Source organism: Phocoena sinus, chromosome 6 (genome assembly GCF_008692025.1).
Source record: "Phocoena sinus isolate mPhoSin1 chromosome 6, mPhoSin1.pri, whole genome shotgun sequence".
In the NCBI taxonomy this organism is placed as follows: Eukaryota; Metazoa; Chordata; class Mammalia; order Artiodactyla; family Phocoenidae; genus Phocoena; species Phocoena sinus.
This window is the reverse complement of record NC_045768.1, coordinates 73204900-73223940: the sequence shown is the minus strand read 5'-3', so window position 1 is coordinate 73223940 and position 19041 is coordinate 73204900. Positions and strand designations below refer to the sequence as shown.

At 39.9% G+C, this 19041-nt stretch overlaps 1 non-coding gene across 1 annotated transcript; it reads left to right on the top strand.

The window, feature by feature from the left end:
- Window positions 1-17077: 17077 nt before the first annotated feature.
- Window positions 17078-17184, top strand: LOC116756239. Its single transcript, XR_004350604.1, has one exon. It is a non-coding gene; the product is annotated as a U6 spliceosomal RNA (small nuclear RNA).
- Window positions 17185-19041: the final 1857 nt, after the last annotated feature.

Here is a 19041-nt window from a genome sequence, read left to right as displayed (position 1 = left end):
TGAGCACTTGAGAAAAATGTGTATTCTGTTGTTTTTGGATGGAGTGTCCTATAAATATCAATTAAGTCCATCTTGTTTAATGTATCATTTAAAGCTTGTGTTTCCTTATTTATTTTCATTTTGGATGATCTGTCCATGGGTGAAAGTGGGGTGTTAAAGTCCCCTACTATGAATGTGTTACTGTCAATTTCCCCTTTTATGGCTGTTAGTATTTGCCTTACGTATTGAGGTGCTCCTATGTTGGGTGCATAAATATTTACAATTGTTATATCTTCTTCTTGGATCGATCCCTTGATCATTATGTAGTGTCCTTCTTTATCCCTTTTAATAGTCCTTATTTTAAAGTCTATTTTGTCTGATATGAGAATTGCTACTCCAGCTTTCTTTTGGTTTCCATTTGCATGGAATATCTTTTTCCATCCCCTTACTTTCAGTCTGTATGTGTCTCTAGGTCTGAGGTGGGTCTCTTGTAGACAGCATATATAAGGGTCTTGTTTTTGTATCCATTCAGCCAATCTGTGTCTTTTGGTGGGAGCATTTAGTCCATTTACATTTAAGGTAATTATCGATATGTATGTTCCTATTCCCATTTTCTATATTGTTTTGGGTTCGTTATTATAGGTCATTTCCTTCTTTTGCATTTCTTATCTAGAGAAGTTCCTTTAGCATTTGTTGTAAAGCTGGTTTGGTGGTGCTGAACTCTCTCAGCTTTTGCTTGTCTGTAAAGATTTTAATTTCTCCATCAAATCTGAATGAGATCCTTGCTGGGTAGAGTAGTCTTGGTTGCAGGTTTTTCTCCTTCATCACTTTCAGTATGTCCTGCCACTCCCTTCTGGCTTGTAGGGTTTCTGCTGAGAGATCAGCTGTTAACCTTACGGGGATTCCCTTGTGTGTTATTTGTTGTTTTTCCCTTGCTGCTTTTAATATGCTTTCTTTGTATTTAATTTTTGATAGTTTGATTAATATGTGTCTTGGCGTATTTCTCCTTGTATTTATCCTGTATGGGACTCTCTGTGCTTCCTGGACTTGATTAACTATTTCCTTTCCTGTAGGGCGCGGCCGGATAGCCATTACGCATGCACTAAGTATGCCGCTAGGGCGTATGCACCTAATATGCTAATCAGGTTTTGAAGCAGTGGCCTATCCAAAGTCCGGCTTGCGAAATGCGATAACCATACGGACGAATCAGGGACTTACACGAGTCCTTAAGCCCTTATATAAGCAGACAGGCTCGAGCGTACGGGGTCTTCCTTCCATCCGCCCGAAACCAAGCTGTACTCCAATAAAGTGTGATGCGAGAAGAATCTAGCGTGTGGTGATTCGTCATTCTGCTGGTCAGAAGCAGCTCGCCGCGCTTTCCCATATTAGGGAAGTTTTCAACTATAATCTCTTCAAATATTTTCTCAGTCCCTTTCTTTTTTTCTTCTTCTTCTGGAACCCCTATAATTCGAATGTTGGTGCGTTTAATGTTGTCCCAGAGCTCTCTGAGACTGTCCTCAGTTCTTTTCATTCTTTTTTCTTTATTCTGCTCTGCAGTAGTTATTTCCACTACTTTATCTTCCAGGTCACTTATCCGTTCTTCTGCCTCAGTTATTCTGCTATTGATCCTATCTAGAGTACTTTTAATTTCATTTATTGCGTTGTTCATCGTTGCTTGTTTCATCTTTAGTTCTTGTAGGTCCTTGTTAACTGTTTCTTGCATTTTGTCCATTCTACTTCCAAGATTTCGGATCATCCTTACTATCATTATTCTGAATTCTTTTTCAGGTAGATTGCCTATTTCCTCTTCATTTGTTAGGTCTGGTGGGTTTTTATCTTGCTCCTTCATCTGCTGTGTGTTTTTCTGTCTTCTCATTTTGCTTATCTTACTGTGTTTGGGGTCTCCTTTTTCAGGCTGCACGTTCGTAGTTCCCGTTGTTTTTGATGTCTGTCTCCAGTGGCTAAGGTTGTTTCAGCGGGTTGTGTAGGCTTCCTGGTGGAGGGGACTAGTGCCTGTGTTGTGCTGGATGAGGCTGGATCTTGTCTCTCTAGTGGGCAGGTTCACGTCTGGTGGTGTGTTTTGGGGTGTCTGTGGCCTTGTTATGATTTTAGGCAGCCTCTCTGCTAATGCGTGGGGTTGTGTTCCTGTTTTGCTAGTTGTTTGGCATAGGTTGTCCAGCACTGTGGCTTGCTGGTCGTTGAGTGAAGCTGGGTGCTGGTGTTAAGATGGAGGTCTCTGGGAGATTTCCACCATTTAATATTATGTGGAGCTGGGAGGTCTCTTGTTGATCAGTGTCCTGAAGTTGGCTCTCCTACCTCAGAGGCAGAGCCCTGCCTCCTGGGCTGGAGCACCAAGAGCCTTTCATCCACACGGCTCAGAATAAAAGGGAGGAAAAGTAGAGAGAATTATTAGAAGTATGAGGAAAGAAAGAAGGAAAGGAGGAAAGGAAGGAAGGAAGAAAGAAGCAAAGAAGGAAAGAAAGGAGGGAGGGAGGGAGGAAGGAAGGAAGGAAGGAGGGAAAGAAGGAGAAAATGTAGAGAGAATTAGTAGAAGTATGAGGAAAGAAAGAGGGAAAGGAGGAAAGGAAGGAAGGAAGAAAGAAGCAAAGAAGGAAAGAAAGGAGGGAGGGAGGGAGGGAGGAAGGAAGGAAAGAAGGAGGGAAAGAAGGAGAAAATGTAGAGAGAATTAGTAGAAGTTTGAAGAAAGAGAGAAGGAAAGGAGGAAAGGAAGGAAGGAAGAAAGAAGCAAAGAAGGAAAGAAAGGAGGGAGGGAGGGAGGAAGGAAGGAAGGTAGGAGGGAAAGAAGGAGAAAATGTAGAGAGAATTAGTAGAAGTATGAGGAAAGAAAGAAGGAAAGGAGGAAAGGAAGGAAGGAAGAAAGAAGCAAAGAAGGAAAGAAAGGGAGGGAGGGGAGAAGGAAGGAAGGAAGGAGGGAAAGAAGGAGAAAATGTAGAGAGAATTAGTAGAAGTTTGAGGAAAGAAAGAAGGAAAGGAGGAAAGGAGGAAAGGAAGGAAGGAAGAAAGAAGCAAAGAAGGAAAGAAAGGAGGGAGGGAGGGAGAGAGGAAGGGAGGAAGGAAGGAGGGAAAGAAGGAAAAAAGACAGAAAGAAAGAAGATACAGTAAAAATAAAATAAAGTATAATATAGTTATTGTACTAAAAAATATTTAGAAAGAAAGAAAAAAAAAAAAGAACAGATAGAACCCTAGGACAAATGTTGGAAACAAAGCTATACAGAGAAAATCTTACACAGAAGCATACACATACGTGTTCACAAAGAGAGGCAAAGGGGGAAAAATCATAAATCCTGCTCCCAGAGACCACCTCCTCAACCTGGGGTGATTCGCTGTCTAAAGGAGGGAAGGAAGGAAGGAAAGAAAGAAAGAACGAAGGTAAAGTACAATAAAGTTATTACAATTAAAATTAATTATTAAGAAAAAAAAATTTTTTTTTTTTTAAAAAAAACCATGGACGGATAGAGCCCTAGGACAAATGTTGGAAGCAAAGCTATACAGAGAAAATCTTACACAGAAGCATACACATACACGTTCACAAAGAGAGGCAAAGGGGGAAAAATCATAAATCCTGCTCCCAGAGACCACCTCCTCAACCTGGGGTGATTCGCTGTCTAAAGGAGGGAAGGAAGGAAGGAAAGAAAGAAAGAACGAAGGTAAAGTACAATAAAGTTATTACAATTAAAATTAATTATTAAGAAAAAAAAATTTTTTTTTTTTTAAAAAAAACCATGGACGGATAGAGCCCTAGGACAAATGTTGGAAGCAAAGCTATACAGAGAAAATCTTACACAGAAGCATACACATACACGTTCACAAAGAGAGGCAAAGGGGGAAAAATCATAAATCTTGCTCCCAGAGACCACCTCCTCAATTTGGGGTGATTTGTTGTCTAAAGGAGGGAAGGAAGGAAGGAAAGAAAGAAAGAAAGAATGAAGGTAAAGTACAATAAAGTTATTACAATTAAAATTAATTATTAAGAAAAAAAAATTTTTTTTTAAAAAAAACCATGGACGGATAGAGCCCTAGGACAACTGTTGGGAGCAAAGCTATACAGAGAAAATCTTACACAGAAGCATACACATACACGTTCACAAAGAGAGGCAAAGGGGGAAAAATCATAAATCCTGCTCCCAGAGACCACCCCCTCAACCTGGGGTGATTCGCTGTCTAAAGGAGGGAAGGAGGGAAGGAAAGAAAGAAAGAAAGAACGAAGGTAAAGTTCAATAAAGTTATTACAATTAAAATTAATTATTAAAAAAAAATTTTTTTTTTAAAAAAAAAAAACCATGGACGGATAGAGCCCTAGGACAAATGGTGGAAGCAAGAGTATACAGACAAGATCTCACACAGAAGCATACACGCACACATTCACAAAAAGAGGAAAAGGGAAAAAAATCACAGATCTCGCTCCTAAATTCCCCCTCTTCAATTTGGGATCACTCCCTGTCTATTCAGGTATTCCACAATGCAGGGCACATCAAGTTGATCGTGGAGCTTCAATCCGCCGCCTCCGCGGCTGCCGAGAGAGACCTCCCCCTCTCCTCCCTGCTCTCACAGCTCACAGGAGCTCAGCTTTGTACCCGGCCCTGCCCCTGCGCGCAGATCGCTGGAGGGCGTCTGTTTTTTTGCTCAGACAGGACGGGGTTAAAGGAGCCGCTGATTCGGGAGCTCCGGCTCACTCAGGCCAGGGGTTGGGGGATGGGGGAAGGAGGGGCACTGCGTGCGGGGCGGGCCTGCGGCGGCAGAGGCGGCGTGACGCTGCGGCAGAGGCCGGCGTGACGCTGCACCAGCCTGAGACCCGCCGTGCGTACTCCCGGGGAAGTTGTCCCTGGATCCCGGGAACCTGGCAGTGGCGGCCTGCACAGGCTCCGCGGAAGAGGGGCGCGGAGAGTGACCTGTGCTCGCACACAGCCCCCCTGGTGGCGGCAGCAGCAGCCCCAGCGTCTCCCGCCCGTCTCTGGGGTCCGCGGTTTCAGCTGCGGCTCGCGCCCGTCGCTGGGGCTCGCGCTTCCCGCCGCGGCTCGCGCCCGTCTCGGGGGCTCGCGCCCTCAGCCGCGGATCGCGCCCGTCTCTGGGGTTCGCGCTTTTAGCCGCGGCTCGCGCCCGTCTCTGGAGTTCCTTTAAGCAGCGCTCTTAAACCCCTCTCCTCGCGCACCAGGAAACAAAGAGGGAAGAAAAAGTCTCTTGCCTCTTCGGCCGGTGCAGGCTTTTCCCCGAACTCCCTCCCGGCTAGTCGTGGCGCACCAACCCCTTCAGGCTATGCTCAAGCCGCCAACCCCAGTCCTCTCCCTGCGCTCCGTCCAAAACCGAAACCCGAGCCTCAGCTCGCAGCCCCGCCCGCCCCGGCGGGTGAGCAGACAAGCCTCTCGGGTTGGTGAGTGCCGGTCGGCACCGATCGTCTGTGCAGGAATCTCCCCGCTTTGCCCTCCACACCCGTCGCTGTGCACCACTCCGCGGTCCCGAAGCTCCCCCCTCCGCCTCCCGCAGTCTCCGCCCGCGGAGGGGCTTCCTAGTGTGTGGAAACTTTTCCTCCTTCACAGCTCCCTCCCACTGGTGCAGGTGCCGTCCTTATTCTTTTGTCTCTGTTTTTTCTTTTTTCTTTTGCCCTACCCAGGTACGTGGGGAGTTTCTTGCCTTTTGGGAGCTCTGAGGTCTTCTGCCAGCCTTCAGTAGGTGTTCTGTAGGAGTTGTTCCACGTGTAGATGTATTTCTGGTGTATCCGTGAGGAGGAAGGCGATCTCCACGTCTTACTCTTCCGCCATCTTCCCGCCGACCTCCAAAGCTCACTTTTTAACCTCCACTAAACTTCTAATTATTATCTCACCTAATAGAGCTTGGAAGACCAAAGGATTAGTGAAGAGAGAAAAACTTCCACAATTTGGACTAATTGGAAAATTCGATCTAAATTAATGGAAATCCAACACATTAGAATATTTTTGAAAGAAACATAATTTTCTGCCTCAAAATACCATCTTTTTCCAAATAAAGGCTTACAAGTTCAACCAACCTTTCATTCATTAAGACTTGTAGAAGTCCTTAAGATACTTCTTTCAATGAATATTTTTAATATAATTATAAAGTAGGTTATATCAGTATATCATATGCTTAGAAGATGTTAATACATTTTCATTAATGATTAGATTATGTGACCTTGCAATAAGGGACAAACATAACATTTGCAGTAGCCCCTACTTTTCCTAATTCTTCCAAACTACAGTTTCTGATACTTCCTTCTACTTGTAGGCTTGGTCACATTAACCCCATGTCTCATTTCTCATTCCAACTTCCTCTCTCACTGTTGTTCTAACACACACACACACACACACACACACACACACACAAAATCACACAATCTTTGAAAAGGTAGACATATCATCAGCTCTACTCCCTAACTAGCAAAGCCTAGAATTAGTCTTGTTTCCCATATACCTGATATCCACTAGGCTGGGGATGAGAACGAGCATCTTAATCATGGCTGACACTATACTGTCTCATTATCATGTGACTAAACTCAGAGATAGAATGAGAGATTTGCCAGCCAGGGACAATAAAATATTATAAGAATCGTTATTATTACTGGAAATATAATGAGAAAATGGATAATCAGAACTCTTCTCAAGAAGAATACTATATTCCATTGGTAGGAACGAGCCACCTTAGAAGGAAGGAGAAATAAGACTATCAAGGAAGCTAAACTGCCTTCCAAAGAGTAAGGTCTTGCTAACTGCTGGACTTTTTTATGTTATTTTATTTTATTTTGGAGTATAGTTGATTAACAATGTTGTGTTACTTTTGGGTGTACAGCAAAGTGATTCAGTATTTATTCTTTTTCAAATTATTTTCCCATTTAGGTTATTACAGGATATTGAGCAGAGTTCCCTGTGCTATACAGTAGGTCCTTGTTGGTTATCTATTTTAAATATAACAGTGTGCTGATTCACTTTGTTATAAAGCAGAAATTAACACACCATTGTAAAGCAATTATACTCCAATAAAGGTGTTTAAAAATATATATATAACAGTATGTACATGTCAATCCCAAACTCCCAATCTAGCCCTCCCCCACCCTTCCCCCACAGCTGCAGGACTTTTGAGGTGAATAAGTTTGGAACTATGGTTGTCTTGCTCAGAAACACATTAGGATGACTGGGCGCTGCCACCATTATTTCTTAGGCTCTATATTCCCTGCCTGCCCCTGGCTTTTCCTTTCAATCAGTTGTTCTCAAGGTGAGATTTCCAGAGCTACAGTATCAGTGGCTCCTAAAATCTTGTTAGACATGCATATTGTCAGGCCTTTCCCCAGACCTACTAAATCAAAACCTCTAGGGTGGAACCCAGAAATCTATGTTTTAACAAGTCTTCCAGGTGATGTAGATACATTCTCCAACTTCAGAGACATTGCGCTAATGGTTGAATAAAAATTGAAGGGTAATGAACAAAAATAATGGGTGTTAAATTATTAGTCTTCCCAAGACACTACGCTACAGATAGTATTCCATCCCTGACTCTGAGGAAAAGAAGCCCTGATCTATAGTGTTTGCCAATTTCTGAGATGTAAATATTCCCACTCTGGCTACCAACATGATGTCACCAAACACAGAGTTGTAAAGAGATGTGTATAATCAGCTCTGGAGAACCTGTGTAAGCCAGCCACAGCACACCACTGCCAGAAGCTCATAGTAGTCCAAATAATCCCTATGACCCAATCCACCCGATTTTTAAAGGTAGAACTATTAAAATAAAAATATGAAACTATAGCAAATTTGAGAAGTTAACATAGTTAATGTATACCATTCATTTTTCAACAAAAATGTATTGGGTATCTACTAGCTATCAGGTACTTATAGGCACTATGATAGAACAGTGAGCCAAATAAACAAAAACTCACATCCTCATGGTGCTTCCATTATAAAGGGCAGACCACAGGCATAACAGGTCAGTAAAGATGGTGATAGGTGCTATGGAGAAAAATTAAAGGAGATGAATATGTAGGTTCTTAATTTTAAATAGTATGGTCAGAGAGAATCTCACTGACAAGCAGACATCTGAGCACAGGTCTGAAGGAACTGAGGAAAGAATTTTTCATGGAGAGGCAACAGCAAGTACAAAGGTCCTGAGACAGGAAGGTACTTAAAGTTCTCAAGGCACAGCAATGAGATGACATGAGAGAATGGCGAGAGCAGATCATGTAGAGCTTTGAGTCTTTTTACATTGAGATGGGAGCCAATGGGGTGTTTTAAGCAAAGGAGTGACATGACTTGATATAATTTTAATAGGATCACTCTGGCTCATGTGTAGAGAATGGATTGTTCCCATGCAAACTGAATGAAGTATGTAAACAGGGAGGCTGTGTGAGAAGATATTACCACAACCCAGGTGAGAGATGGTAGTAGACTGAGCCAGAGTGATAGCAATGGAATTCAAGAGAAATGGTCAGATTCTGAATGTGTTTTGAATATAAAGGCACCAGATTTGCCAATGAACCAGGTGTGGGGCATAAAAGAAAGAAAAGAATCAATGATGACTCTAAGGTCTTAAAGTTGAGCAACTGGAGGGATTCGGGTGGAATCAGATGAGATGGGGAACCTTTGGGAGGAGAAGACTGAGGAATTCAGTTTTGGACATGTTATGTTTGAAATGACTATTATACATCCAACAGAAGCTATATAAGTAGTACATGTAAGAGCTCAGAGTTCATGGGAGAATTCTGGGCTAGAGCTGTACATTTGGTAAATCAGGAAATAGATGGCGTTTAAAGCCATGGGACTGAACCACCAGAACAGTCAGTTCAGGCACAGGATGGAAGAAGTCCAAGAATTGAGTCTTAGGATAAACCAGTAAAGGTGGTGAAGACAGGAACCAGAAAAGGGGGATCTCTTGGTTCATAGCGTCTGTGCCTACAATTTGATATAGAATTAGTTGAGTAATGAACACTGAGTACCTACTAAATGCCAGGCACTATTTTAAGTAAAGTGCCAAAGTCTTATAATACTAAATTGGATTAATAATGAAGACATGATTGACAAGCAAAACCCTACCCTTACTACAGAAGGGTGATTTTAATTAAAATACCCCAGTTTCCAAATAAAGGGTATCCAAATTAAGGAAGATTCACTGTTCCCATTCAAATTGGAAAAAGAAATTAAAAAAATAAATCCAATATAATTTTAAACTTTTATTTCACTTACCTCAACTGCCAACTCCACCAAGAAATATGTCCTGAGTGTAATCCTTCAAAATAAGCCATGCATTTGGTCTACTACTCCATAAACCCTCCTGGGTAACGCCCAACTGTACTTACCACTCTCTCTTCTTAACCTTCCACAAAAGTAGGTTCGGCTTACTCTCACAGCACCCAACTTCAGTTTGTAATCGTTTCTAGATTTTTAAAAATTCTTTGTCCTTCCTTCCTTCCTTTCTTTTTACTCAACATTTATGCCATCAACAATTAAGAATGTACTACGGGGGCTTCCCTGGTGGCGCAGTGGTTGAGAGTCCCCCTGCCGAGGCAGGGGACACGGGTTCGTGCCCCGGTACGGGAGGATTCCGCATACCGCGGAGCGGCTGGGCCCGTGAGCCATGACCGCTGGGCCTGCGCGTCCGGAGCCTGTGCTCCGCAGCGGCAGGGGCCACAGCAGTGAGGGGCCCACATACAGAAAAAAAAAATTAAAAATGTGCTACGTACTATCCTCAGGACATGTGATCTTTACATTTGTTTGTATCTCTAACCTCCTGGTAGGTAGCTTTGCAGATTTTAGGAAGCCAATTAAATATCAGGCAATTTAAAGAATAAATTTATCAGCAGTTGTTAATTAAAATGCCCTCCTTGTCTTTTTTCTAAAGTTAAATATCTGTGCCAATCCATATGCAGAGCCCAAGTAATAGAACAATGAAAGAAAATTTGGTGGAGTGGAAGGAACACTTGCAGCACTGTTAGCAGCTCCCGATTTCAATACTTACTTATAAAAGAGAAAGACAAAGAGTTGCTGTGAGTGTCAAAGCAACATGCACAAATGCAGTTCCAACAATACAATCAGACTTCATTCTTTACGTAAGTTTTATCCTCTTGCTTCTGTCATCAAGAATCAGAATGAGTATGTTCCTCCAGTTTGCATTTTCAAAAGCGGGAGTTTGTTCCCAACTGGCTGACTTACTCCCAGGATTATCTCATCAGACACTGTATCCTGCCTTTTGGGTTTGTTTGTTTGTTTTGTTTGTTTGTTTCAAGCCAAAGTTTAATTATTTCCCAACAAAGAAGCAACATCTACTATTGTATATATGATCAAAAGATTACATTCTGCACCAAATATTTTTTAACTTTTTCATAATATTCACTTTCTTTTTCCCAAGGAAAATTATTTTTTTTAAATCTTGGGGAAATCTTTCTATAATCTCAAGTTACAATGATCAGAACTCAATATTTTATTTGTCTGTAGGGTTATATTTGTGCAAAATATCCTTTCGTATAGGAAATAAAATTATATAAGTGAATATGGCATATCGTCTTAGCATTGGATATTATCAATGATATATGATATAATAATATCATATTAAGTTTTTTTTTTAATTTCTTCATTTAAACTATTAGTTTTTTCTGGAGAAGATAAACTCTTCATGTTTGGATTTGGAACCCATGAATACATAGAAAGCAATAATTCTGCAATTAAATTTGTGGACCAAAAAAATCCATGCTTTTTCTCTTCTGTTGACAAAAGGACCTAAACAAAATTACAGTCTGTTGATATATATGTAATAAATATATTTATTCAAAGGAGTAAAGGAACAAGAGTTTATCAAAGATGTGTTTCATCCATCAAGAACTATATGAAGTTCTTAATTGTATGTTTCTATGTATAAACTACAGACATTGGAAGCAAAGCACTTGAAAACCTTTAAGTTGCCTTGCGCTTCAGAAATTTTACAAAAACTTACTTGGTTACTTATGCCAGAAAAATAAAAAATAAAAAATAAAATAAAAAAGCAGGTTTTACTCTTTATGTTCTTTTTATAATTCAATACATCACAATATATTTTAAGTAGCATAAATCACTTAATGAGCACTGTCTATTAGAGGCCCATTCATAAATAAAGAGGAACAGAAATAGAAAATTCCACATCCTGAAACTTTGACAGATTTCTAAGAATTGGAAATAAAAAATGTATACAAATGTTCCCAATAACAAATTGAAAGCCACTGTCGACTAAAAGCATATAAAATATATGACTTTGCTTTTAATATTTTACTTTTAATGAAATATATATGCAGAACAATACATAGAACACATAGTTATTACAGTTTATAATTGCTAGTAAAATTAAAAACTCATGTATTCATCACACAGGTCAAGAATAGGGCATTGCCAGCGCTCCAACAAGTACAGAACTGCTTCTTCATGGAAGAAGGAAGGAAGGGAAGTACAAAGGAAGCCAGGGAAAGGCACAAACTCTACCTAAACTACATGTGATAATTACAGCTATAAGTACAGAGAGTGGGAACCATGAGAAACCCACAGACCACATCTTCTATTTTCATAATAAGGTTAATAAGATCTTTGTCGAACAGAAGGACTAAATCACTGTTTTCCAAAGTTCACCCCCTTGGAAACCAAGTCCCCAAAGAGGTTATCTCAAAAAAAATTCTACAGTCAAGTGTATAACCGATGCACATCAGAATGATTCACAATACACATTAGTATATTAAAGCCCCAGAAATCATGAAGTAAAAAGATCTCTAACTTTTTTTGACACAACTTTCCTAAACTTCCATAGAACCCTTTGTGTCAGAAATTATCTAAATAAAGCAGTTCTGGGCTAATTTAAGTTAGTATTAACAATGTATCTTTTATGTCCCCAAGCCTGTGAAGTATTTTCTTTCTTTTCGCTTTCGCCCTATAGAATCCACAGTTGATTCAGCTTAAAGTAACTCTAGAGTTTTTGAGGGTTTTTTCCCCATTATCAAATGAAGCTTCACTTTGACATTTTTATCACTTCCTATTTAAATCTTGAGAGAAGTCCTTTCATTTACTGAATTGCTTTTTCAATGTCTTACATTTCATCCAGACTCTCAAGTACTTTTGAAGAATTATATTTTATAATACTAGGGTATTGAGAAGAAATATTTCCTTCTTCCTATACATTTATTTTGCTTTTCTAACCACGTCTGACAGAACATACCTTTGCATTTTATGAAGAGTCTTTCAAGGTGTGTTGACATGTCAGTTGATGGTCTAGCAACTCTATTAAAGATTTGTAGTTGTTAAAGTGCTTCTTTTCTAAAAATGCATACATGACTTGAAAAATCAGTCCAGAGAGTTCTACATTTCAACCCTCTCACCTATTCTCTAATATCAGTTTCTCTGTCAAAATGAAGTTTCTCTGTCAATTGGAGACTTGGTTGACCAGAATATACCATTCCCCAACTAGCCTGAGATACCAAGGTGTTACTTCACTGTCCAAAGTTGTCACTTTACTGCTCTACCCAGACCTGTAGCACCCCTATGCTTACAACCTCCTCTATTATTATTTGAAATATCAAGAGAGTTAAATGATACAATTAAAAGCAACTTTAAATAATCATAATGTTAAACACACCTATTTCAAACAATATTTTTTGTGCTTCTGCTGGACATTCTGGAAAAAACCCTGGAACAAAGTAGGAGGCATGGAGGTGGGGAACAGGATGCCAGTTAATAATAACAGACCTACATTATTTACAAAAATCATTTGATTATAATTTTTGAAATAAAATATATCCTTAAGTATACAAAACCTGATCGTGAAATTGTTCTAGTCACTATTATTGCATTAAAATCACTGCAAAACTTAGTGGCGTAAAACGAGCATTTTTAGAATGACCACAGAAACTGTGGGTCATGAATTCATGTTGAGTACAGTTTGTTGCTGCTCTTTGATATTTTGGGCCTCAGCTGGGAGAGACTCAAATAACTGGAACTAGGACAGCTAAGGCTGGGGACCCACTTCCAAGATGGTTTCTTTACATACATGTGTGGCACCTTGGAAAGGATGGCTGGAAAGCTGGGGTCAGGTGAGATGATTAGCTGAGCACATCTACACATGGGCTTTCTAGCCTGGGGGCAACAGCATAGTCAGACTTCTCACATTGCAGCCCACTGTATCAAAAAAGAAGTCAGAACACACAAAGCCTTTTATGATCTGGTCTCAGAAGTCTCAAAGTGTCACTTCAGCCATATATTCTTGGTTTCAGCAGTCACGATCTCACCCAGATACAAGGGGAGCGGACATAGATCCCGTATCTCAATGAAATAACTGTTAAAGAACTAATTTAAGCTGCCACAGAAATACTTTACAAAAAGCTTCTAACATTTTCTCCAGCAAAAGAACTTCTAGATTTCCTCTCTTGGAACCACCTGAGATAAAGTGAAGTGGTATGATAGGATGATTTGGGGCAACTTGGAATATAAACTCTCAGAGAAAAACAACAGAGCTCGAGAGTTGAAGCGTGAGAGAAAATTGAGTATTAGTGAGGGGGTTGCTCTCTTCATTTTTGCAGAAAAGAGAAAAATAAACAAATACAAACTATGAGGCTTGATTGAAAAGCGAAGAAGAGACCTTATAATATGTAAGATCCAATCGAAGTTTCCTGTATTACTGGCATTAATCAGAATGGTTACCACAATGTATTAGTAAAGAGCACACATTGCCCTGAATTAGAAATTCATATCTGGGGTAACAGACTAATCCTTCATAAGATACCAATGAATCAACTCACCAAGTGGATATATGCATTTGTGCCCTCATTCAGTGTTAGTCTATCCATCTACTCATACAGTCCTTCAACAAGCAAGTAATGAGTACTTCCTATGTTCTTGTACTGTCCTGTTTGCTGAGAACACATTGATAGATGCTATGGTTAGTTCCTACTCTTAGACAACTCAGTCTACAGCAATTTTCATACTTGTTCAGCTTCCTTTTTTAAGCAATCCTGTCACAGAAGCTTAAAATCTACATGTGTTAATAAAATGTGAGTGAAATAACAGACATCCAAAGAACTAAAAGTCACTAAGCAGTGTATAAATGAGTCATGAAATAAATGGTATGCATAGTAAATAATTTAATTTCAGACTACAAAGGATCACTGTGGAACTAGGCAAACTAAGAAGACTTCATGGAGGTGTTCTAGAGACTTGTCCTCTAAAAAGAGATAACTAAGGACCAGATACTGAGATTTATTTGTACCAATTATATATTTTCAAAGGTATGTAAAAATTAAGAATTTCCACATAACAAATAAAGTATAGGAAATGTTCTATGCCTTTAAGTTTATCCAAGTCAAGCTATATTTAGCTCCCAGTGTCCCTTGGCCAAGTTTGGTGTAAAGAACAACATCAATAATTTTTTGTGTTTTACTACTATATTTCACTCCCCTGCACACTTCTCTCTCTCTCTCTCTCTCCCCCCCACACCCTCCATTCTTCTCACTCATTTATTGTACCAAGATATCAGATCTTACAAAGGCCAAGAAAAATAGAGGAAGTTCTTAACCAGTGGTTACTCTTGGCCATTTTACAGCACTCACTGTCCTTGTTAACATAGTTCACTCAGAGGTGGACAATGCTGCTATGGGCTCAATTCCATGTTGTCAAAACTGTCTCTATGGACTTTCTACTAGTCTGTCAAGTCAAAGTTGGGCTTACTGCCCAACTTCCTGGGCACTTTCACAAAGAAAGCTAGTATAAACTTTCCTCTGGGGTAAGGAGATCTAGAACATGTGAAAACACAAAGCTGACCTTTCTGTCCAGAAAGTGTATAATTTTTTTTTTATTCTGTTGTTGGTAAATCTACTCCAGCAAAAAGCCTAAGAACAAGGTAATAAAATTATCAATACATTGTCCTGCCACAAGTGATAACTGCACTTTTTCTTTTATTTAATTGTTACCAACTTCCAGAAAAGAACTACCTTGCTAAAAGGGGAGATTAAAGCACATGAATCTTGAATACCTATTAGCTACCCAAATATGAGAGAATATGTGTAAATGGCCTTGGTAATAAGAAAATGAAAAGGCATTTCTGTTTAGTGATACATCTAACATACCTAATATCAATCATTTTTGCTCTAATTCTGCTATCATTTTTAAACTATTTGGTATTCATTGTAATTTATCCAATCATAATAAATTCATTTGACATATGGAGATCGTAAACTGAAAATTGTCATACAATTTGTATATTTTTCAGGGTCAACTGCTCACCAATACTATGAATTTTTTTCCTACTTTGAAAACTCAGCTGAAACAATAGTTTTTCATAATTGACAAGAAGCACATAGCAGTAATCCTGGTTTTTTCCCTCCCTTTGCATTTTTGATGGAGGTACTTTTTTTTTTTTTTTTTTTTTTTTTGCGGTACGCGGGCCTCTCACTGTTGTGGCCTCTCCCGTTGCGGAGCACAGGCTGCGGACGCGCAGGCTCAGCGGCCATGGCTCACGGGCCCAGCCGCTCCGCGGCATGTGGGATCTTCCCAGACCGGGGCACGAACCCGTGTCCCCTGCACCGGCAGGCGGACTCTCAACCACTGCGCCACCAGGGAAGCCCTATGGAGGTACTTTTAATGCAGCATCTCAGTAGCAGAGATTGCCACTGTTAACATGTTGATTCAATCTGTCTTCAATCTATACCACCAGCTGAGGAATATTAACCATATTTTACATGTCAGTAGTCAATCTGCCTATTCTATTTATTTTGTGAATGAAACAGCTAGGTATAATTCTTGGTGGTCATATTAACAAATGGTGTCATTATGGGTATAAAAATAACACTGCATTTAAATATGATTTCTCTGTTGAGAGCCTCATTTTGCAGGAAGTTAAAATCACTCCCATCAGGGATATAACAAAGTTAAGTGTTTTGCCCAGCACACTGAGCTATTAAGATAATCAAAAAACTTTTTTTCCTACATTCCAATCTTTATAACTTAACTTCATCCCCGCTCCTCACTGAATACTGTCTATAAATGAATATACTCTGCACATTTTAACTACATCTGCCAAAACAAGCTGCACAGAACCATGGATTTGTGGAACATAATTGCTCAAAAATTCTTCGGCAGTTTTGAAACTCGGTTGCACATTGGAATCACCTGGGGAGCTCTAAAAAATGCTGCTGCCTGGGTCACGCCCTAGAGATTCTAATTTAATTGGTATAGCTGAGGCCTAAGCATCAGTATTTTTAAAAGCTCCCCAGGTGATTCTGATACACAGCCAAAATTGAGAACCACTGTGCTAAACCCGTTTTACAGATGAAACAATTAACCCTATCAGTGACGCATATAAATTTGATGTTAGAACTAATGCTAAAACTCAAGTTTTCAAAATTCCAGTTAATAACTCTTTTCACTAACTCAAGGGTTTTCATTTGCGTTTCTCTGGGCCTAGGGTTCCTCGGAGATACTTCAGGGGCAATGGAAACAACAGAGTTGAAAGAGCAGAGGTCTTATCTCAATTACCCCCTAACAAGAAAAGCTTTAATTTCTCTGTTTTAAATGTTGGACTGAAGGCCTCCCTGGTGGCGCAGTGGTTGAGAGTCCACCTGCTGATGCAGGGGATGCGGGTTTGTGCCCCAGTCCAGGAAAATCCCACATGCAGGGGATGCGGGTTTGTGCCCCAGTCCAGGAAAATCCCACATGCCGCGGAGCGGCTGGGCCCGTGAGCCATGGCCGCTGAGCCTGCGCGTCCGGAGCCTGTGCTCCACAACGGGAGAGGCCACAACAGTGAGAGGCCTGCGTACCGCAAAAAAAAAAAAAAATGTTGGACTGCATTGCAAGTTTTTCTCTAGGGAAAAAAGAATAAAACAGAGGAAAAATTGTCTACTTGCCAAAAGTAAAAATAAGTTTTAAACTGTTTCAAATAGACCATGTGTATGTATATATAAAACAAGAGATCACCTTCTCAGAAAGAGAAAGAGAGAGAGAGAGAGAGAGGAAGGAGGGAGGGAAGGAGGGAGGGAGGGAGGGAGGGAAGGAAGGAAGGAAGGAAGGAAGGAAGGAGGGGAGGGAAGGAAGGAAGGAGGGAAGGAAGGAGGGAGGGAAGGAAGGAAAGAGGGAGGAAAGTGCATGCTTCAGCAACACACATGCTAAAATTGCAATGATACAGAGAAGATTAGCATGGTCCTTACACAAGGATGACATATAAAATCATAAAGTGTTCCATTAAAAACAAAAGAAGAAATTGGGCTTCCCTGGTGGCGCAGTGGTTGAGAGTCCGCCTGCCGATGCAGGGAACACGGGCTTGTGCCCCGGTCCAGGAAGATCCCACATGCCGCGGAGCGGCTGCACCCCTGAGCCATGGCCGCTGAGCCTGCGCGTCCGGAGTCTGTGCTCCGCAACGCGAGAGGCCACAACAGCGAGAAGACCGCGTACCACAAAAAAAAAAAAAGAAGAAGAAGAAGAAGAAGAAATTATGACTTTTCAAAGATAACCCCAGGCCAGTGGATAAAGCTATATATATTAAAATGTAAATCTGGGGATTTGATCAGTTTAAATCTAACACAATGAAGAGTCCTTAGGGCCAGAAAGTGACTGCTTTTAACATCCCAGTGTGTATTTTATAACTCTTAAGGAGGACTGTGTCCTTCCACAGTGTGAAGTAGATTGAGAATGCCCTGAGGAACCTAATTTGGAGAAGATAAGTGGACTTTTCATTAAGCAAACAAGAAAGGGAAGCTGGACAGAGTGGAAGGTCAGGAGAGGAGTCCAGAAAAAACTGTAAGGACAAGGACAGGAAAGTTGGATAGAAAATGCTAAGACAGGAACTCTGGTTCCTGATAAAAACTAGAATTACACTTATTTTATAGGCTAAATGATAAAGGCATACAACCTGAGAAGAAGAGAAAGTGGAGAACAGCTGTTTCATCATCATAATCTCTGTCTAGAACACCTCCATCCATTTTATCTTTGGAGTAGGCTGGAGCAATGAAGTTAAACTACAGTGCTGAACTTGGCTATTCATCAGCTATGATACCAGCTAAGACTCAATCAACATCTACCAAAATCTTGGAAGTTGCTACTTAACATTTGTCTCTATAGTTTTATTTATTCATTATTTCTGCCTTAGGATTTCCAGCAAATATCCGCTCTTTTATTTTTATTTTGATAGATTTATATTTCCCACTTCTGAAATAGAATCTCATTGATAATTTTGTTATTAATAACTGGAAATGATAATTTATAATAAGAATAGTTATCATACATTGATCACCTTCTACATGCCAAAAAACGAGTGTCACCCTATAAATATTATCCTTAATCACCACAAAAACACTATGAAGCTAATGTTGCTATCTTCTTTCTTCTCATGGGGAAGCTTGGGCTCAATAAGGTTATTTTGTCCAAGGTTACACAATTTTAATCTATTTTTGTCAAGATTTCCAAAGCCTGTGTTCTTTCCTCTACTACACTATGCTATTTCATTCTCTCCAAAGACCCCTGAATCAAGTGGAAATGCCCCGATGTTTCTGAAATATGTAGGCCAGCAATATTAAGCATATTTGAAGCTACATTTTTCCATTTATGTGACTCCATTTTCCTTTGTACCCAGACACCCTTGGGAAACTACTACTTTACCATGAGTTGCAGATTAAAGTAAAATAAAAAAGTAATCATAAAAAGCATTTCATGACATAGGAGGACGTTCATTTCTGAATGAGACTTGACAAAATTTCATCAAATTTTATGAGCTTTAAGCATTATATGTTAATGAATCTGGAAGGTTATCTAACATATAATACTTAATCTTCTGCTTATCTACCTTATAGCAGACAAACATACTTATTTTTGAAAATCTTTTTTTCTTTCCTTTTGCAGAATATCGAGTAAAAATTTGACGTTGTTATCACTGAGTTTAAAATGCTAAATGATTTCCTATTAAAATTCTTAAAAATATAATATAGAGGTCCCTTTTTTCTCCCATTTACCAAGGATGCATATCTTAACTCATCTTCTCTAAAATAAATCTACCACTGTATAAATCTAACCTAACATTAAAGTAAGATTAGAAGATCACAAATCTAACATA